A 6,000-nucleotide genomic window follows, 5' to 3' on the forward strand; every position below is an offset into this window, starting at 1 on the left:
GACTGCAGCTAAGTCCCCGAGTGGGAGGCTGGCTCGCCACTCGGTAGGATTTTTTAAACTTAGGGGAGTGCCGGACTGCAGCTAAGTCTCCAAGTGAGAGAACTTAGGCGAGTACTGGACTGTAGCTAAGCCCCGAGTGGGAGGATTGCTCTCCGCTCGGTTGGATTTTTTCAAACTTAGGCGATGCCGGAGTGCAGCTAAGTCTCCAAGTGAGAGAACTTAGGCGAGTACTGGACTGCAGCTAAGCCCCCGAGTGGGAGGATTGCTCTCCACTCGGTAGGATTTTTTCAAACTTAGGCGAGTGCCGGACTGTAGCTAAGTCTCTAAGTGGGAGAACTTACGCGAGTACTCTACTGCAGCTAAGCCCCCGAGTGGGAGGATTGCTCTCCACTCGGTAGGATTTTTTCAAACTTAGGCGATTGCAGACTACAGCTAAGTCTCCAAGTGAGAGAACTTAGGCGAGTACTGGACTGCAGCTAAGCCCCCGAGTGGGAGGATTGCTCTCCACTCAGTACGATTTTTTCAAACTTAGGCGAGTGCCGGACTGCAGCTAAGTCTCCAAGTGAGAGAACTTAGGCGAGTACTAGACTGCAGCTAAGCCCCCGAGTGGGAGGATTGCTCTCCACTCGGTTGGATTTTTTCAAACTTAGGCGAGTGCCGGACTGCAGCTAAGTCTCCAAGTGAGAGAAGTTAGGCGAGTACTGGACTGCAGCTAAGCCCCCGAGTGGGAGGATTGCTCTCCACTCGGTCGGATTTTTAAATACTTAGGCGAAACGGATTCGCGGCTAAGCCCCCGAGTGGGAGGCTGGCTCGCCACTCGGTAGGATTTTTTCAAACTTAAGTGAGTGCCGGACTGCAGCTAAGTCTCCAAGTGAGAGAACTTAGGCGAGTACTGGACTGCAGCTAAGCCCCGATTGGGAGGATTGCTCTCCACTCGGTAGGATTTTTTCAAACTTAGGTGAGTGCCGGACTGCAGCTAAGTCTCCAAGTGAGCGAACTTAGGCGAGAACTGGACTACAGCTAAGCCCCCGAGGGGGAGGATTGCTCTCCACTCGGTAGGATTTTTTCAAACTTAGGCGATTACTGGATTGCAGCTAAGTCTCCAAGTGAGAGAACTTAGGCGAGTACTAGACTGTAGCTAAGCCCCCGAGTGGGAGGATTGCTCTCTGCTCGGTAGGATTTTTTCAAACTTAGGCGATGCCGGACTGCAGCTAAGTCTCCAAGTGAGAGAACTTAGGCGAGTACTGGACTGCAGCTAAGCCCCCGAGTGGGAGGATTGCTCTCCACTCGGTAGGATTTTTAAATACTTAGGCGAAACGGATTCACAGTTAAGCCCCCGAGTGGGAGGCTGGCTCGCCACTCGGTAGGATTTTTTCAAATTTAGGTGAGTGCCGGACTGCAGCTAAGTCTCCAAGTGAGAGAACTTAGGCGAGTACTGGACTGCAGCTAAGCCCCGAGTGGGAGGATTGCTCTCCACTCGGTAGGATTTTTTCAAACTTAGGTGAGTGCCGGACTGCAGCTAAGTCTCCAAGTGAGAGAACTTAGGCGAGTACTGGACTGCAGCTAAGCCCCCGAGTGGGAGGATTGCTCTCCACTCGGTAGGATTTTTTCAAACTTAGGCGAGTGCCGGAGTGCAGCTAAGTATCCAAGTGAGAGAACTTAGGCGAGTACTGGACTGCAGCTAAGCCCCCGAGTGGGAGGATTGCTCTCCACTCGGTAGGATTTTTAAATACTTAGGCGAAACAGCTTCGCAGCTAAGCCCCAGAGTGGGAGGCTGGCTCGCCACTCGGTAGGATTTTTTCAAACTTTGGTGAGTGTCGGACTGCAGCTAAGTCTCCAAGTGAGAGAACTTAGGCGAGTACTGGACTGCAGCTAAGCCCCCGAGTGGGAGGATTGCTCTCCACTCAGTACGATTTTTTCAAACTTAGGCGAGTGCCGGACTGCAGCTAAGTCTCCAAGGAGAACTTAGGCGAGTACTGGACTGCAGCTAAGCCCCCGAGTGGGAGGATTGCTCTCCACTCGGTTGGATTTTTTCAAACTTAGGCGAGTGCCGGACTGCAGCTAAGTCTCCAAGTGAGAGAAGTTAGGCGAGTACTGGACTGCAGCTAAGCCCCCGAGTGGGAGGATTGCTCTCCACTCGGTCGGATTTTTAAATACTTAGGCGAAACAGATTCGCGGCTAAGCCCCCGAGTGGGAGGCTGGCTCGCCACTCGGTAGGATTTTTTCAAACTTAAGTGAGTGCCGGACTGCAGCTAAGTCTCCAAGTGAGAGAACTTAGGCGAGTACTGGACTGCAGCTAAGCCCCGATTGGGAGGATTGCTCTCCACTCGGTAGGATTTTTTCAAACTTAGGTGAGTGCCGGACTGCAGCTAAGTCTCCAAGTGAGCGAACTTAGGCGAGAACTGGACTACAGCTAAGCCCCCGAGGGGGAGGATTGCTCTCCACTCGGTAGGATTTTTTCAAACTTAGGCGATTACTGGACTGCAGCTAAGTCTCCAAGTGAGAGAACTTAGGCGAGTACTAGACTGTAGCTAAGCCCCCGAGTGGGAGGATTGCTCTCTGCTCGGTAGGATTTTTTCAAACTTAGGCGATGCCGGACTGCAGCTAAGTCTCCAAGTGAGAGAACTTAGGCGAGTACTGGACTGCAGCTAAGCCCCCGAGTGGGAGGATTGCTCTCCACTCGGTAGGATTTTTAAATACTTAGGCGAAACGGATTCACAGTTAAGCCCCCGAGTGGGAGGCTGGCTCGCCACTCGGTAGGATTTTTTCAAATTTAGGTGAGTGCCGGACTGCAGCTAAGTCTCCAAGTGAGAGAACTTAGGCGAGTACTGGACTGCAGCTAAGCCCCGAGTGGGAGGATTGCTCTCCACTCGGTAGGATTTTTTCAAACTTAGGTGAGTGCCGGACTGCAGCTAAGTCTCCAAGTGAGAGAACTTAGGCGAGTACTGGACTGCAGCTAAGCCCCCGAGTGGGAGGATTGCTCTCCACTCGGTAGGATTTTTTCAAACTTAGGCGAGTGCCGGAGTGCAGCTAAGTATCCAAGTGAGAGAACTTAGGCGAGTACTGGACTGCAGCTAAGCCCCCGAGTGGGAGGATTGCTCTCCACTCGGTAGGATTTTTAAATACTTAGGCGAAACAGCTTCGCAGCTAAGCCCCAGAGTGGGAGGCTGGCTCGCCACTCGGTAGGATTTTTTCAAACTTTGGTGAGTGTCGGACTGCAGCTAAGTCTCCAAGTGAGAGAACTTAGGCGAGTACTGGACTGCAGCTAAGCCCCCGAGTGGGAGGATTGCTCTCCACTCAGTACGATTTTTTCAAACTTAGGCGAGTGCCGGACTGCAGCTAAGTCTCCAAGGAGAACTTAGGCGAGTACTGGACTGCAGCTAAGCCCCCGAGTGGGAGGATTGCTCTCCACTCGGTTGGATTTTTTCAAACTTAGGCGAGTGCCGGACTGCAGCTAAGTCTCCAAGTGAGAGAAGTTAGGCGAGTACTGGACTGCAGCTAAGCCCCCGAGTGGGAGGATTGCTCTCCACTCGGTCGGATTTTTAAATACTTAGGCGAAACAGATTCGCGGCTAAGCCCCCGAGTGGGAGGCTGGCTCGCCACTCGGTAGGATTTTTTCAAACTTAAGTGAGTGCCGGACTGCAGCTAAGTCTCCAAGTGAGAGAACTTAGGCGAGTACTGGACTGCAGCTAAGCCCCGATTGGGAGGATTGCTCTCCACTCGGTAGGATTTTTTCAAACTTAGGTGAGTGCCGGACTGCAGCTAAGTCTCCAAGTGAGCGAACTTAGGCGAGAACTGGACTACAGCTAAGCCCCCGAGGGGGAGGATTGCTCTCCACTCGGTAGGATTTTTTCAAACTTAGGCGATTACTGGACTGCAGCTAAGTCTCCAAGTGAGAGAACTTAGGCGAGTACTAGACTGTAGCTAAGCCCCCGAGTGGGAGGATTGCTCTCTGCTCGGTAGGATTTTTTCAAACTTAGGCGATGCCGGACTGCAGCTAAGTCTCCAAGTGAGAGAACTTAGGCGAGTACTGGACTGCAGCTAAGCCCCCGAGTGGGAGGATTGCTCTCCACTCGGTAGGATTTTTAAATACTTAGGCGAAACGGATTCACAGTTAAGCCCCCGAGTGGGAGGCTGGCTCGCCACTCGGTAGGATTTTTTCAAATTTAGGTGAGTGCCGGACTGCAGCTAAGTCTCCAAGTGAGAGAACTTAGGCGAGTACTGGACTGCAGCTAAGCCCCGAGTGGGAGGATTGCTCTCCACTCGGTAGGATTTTTTCAAACTTAGGTGAGTGCCGGACTGCAGCTAAGTCTCCAAGTGAGAGAACTTAGGCGAGTACTGGACTGCAGCTAAGCCCCCGAGTGGGAGGATTGCTCTCCACTCGGTAGGATTTTTTCAAACTTAGGCGAGTGCCGGAGTGCAGCTAAGTATCCAAGTGAGAGAACTTAGGCGAGTACTGGACTGCAGCTAAGCCCCCGAGTGGGAGGATTGCTCTCCACTCGGTAGGATTTTTAAATACTTAGGCGAAACAGCTTCGCAGCTAAGCCCCAGAGTGGGAGGCTGGCTCGCCACTCGGTAGGATTTTTTCAAACTTTGGTGAGTGTCGGACTGCAGCTAAGTCTCCAAGTGAGAGAACTTAGGCGAGTACTGGACTGCAGCTAAGCCCCCGAGTGGGAGGATTGCTCTCCACTCAGTACGATTTTTTCAAACTTAGGCGAGTGCCGGACTGCAGCTAAGTCTCCAAGGAGAACTTAGGCGAGTACTGGACTGCAGCTAAGCCCCCGAGTGGGAGGATTGCTCTCCACTCGGTTGGATTTTTTCAAACTTAGGCGAGTGCCGGACTGCAGCTAAGTCTCCAAGTGAGAGAAGTTAGGCGAGTACTGGACTGCAGCTAAGCCCCCGAGTGGGAGGATTGCTCTCCACTCGGTCGGATTTTTAAATACTTAGGCGAAACAGATTCGCGGCTAAGCCCCCGAGTGGGAGGCTGGCTCGCCACTCGGTAGGATTTTTTCAAACTTAAGTGAGTGCCGGACTGCAGCTAAGTCTCCAAGTGAGAGAACTTAGGCGAGTACTGGACTGCAGCTAAGCCCCGATTGGGAGGATTGCTCTCCACTCGGTAGGATTTTTTCAAACTTAGGTGAGTGCCGGACTGCAGCTAAGTCTCCAAGTGAGCGAACTTAGGCGAGAACTGGACTACAGCTAAGCCCCCGAGGGGGAGGATTGCTCTCCACTCGGTAGGATTTTTTCAAACTTAGGCGATTACCGGACTGCAGCTAAGTCTCCAAGTGAGAGAACTTAGGCGAGTACTAGACTGTAGCTAAGCCCCCGAGTGGGAGGATTGCTCTCTGCTCGGTAGGATTTTTTCAAACTTAGGCGATGCCGGACTGCAGCTAAGTCTCCAAGTGAGAGAACTTAGGCGAGTACTGGACTGCAGCTAAGCCCCCGACTGGGAGGATTGCTCTCCACTCAGTACGATTTTTTCAAACTTAGGCGAGTGCCGGACTGCAGCTAAGTCTCCAAGTGAGAGAACTTAGGCGAGTACTGGACTGCAGCTAAGCCCCCGAGTGGGAGGATTGCTCTCCACTCGGTTGGATTTTTTCAAACTTAGGCGAGTGCCGGACTGCAGCTAAGTCTCCAAGTGAGAGAAGTTAGGCGAGTACTGGACTGCAGCTAAGCCCCCGAGTGGGAGGATTGCTCTCCACTCGGTCGGATTTTTAAATACTTAGGCGAAACGGATTCGCGGCTAAGCCCCCGAGTGGGAGGCTGGCTCGCCACTCGGTAGGATTTTTTCAAACTTAAGTGAGTGCCGGACTGCAGCTAAGTCTCCAAGTGAGAGAACTCAGGCGAGTACTGGACTGCAGCTAAGCCTCGATTGGGAGGATTGCTCTCCACTCGGTAGGATTTTTTCAAACTTAGGTGAGTGCCGGACTGCAGCTAAGTCTCCAAGTGAGCGAACTTAGGCGAGAACTGGACTACAGCTAAGCCCCCGAGGGGGAGGAT

This window comes from Triticum urartu, chromosome 6A, assembly GCF_056163025.1.
Source record: "Triticum urartu cultivar PI428250 chromosome 6A, HENAU_Tu73, whole genome shotgun sequence".
Lineage (NCBI taxonomy): Eukaryota > Viridiplantae > Streptophyta > Magnoliopsida > Poales > Poaceae > Triticum > Triticum urartu.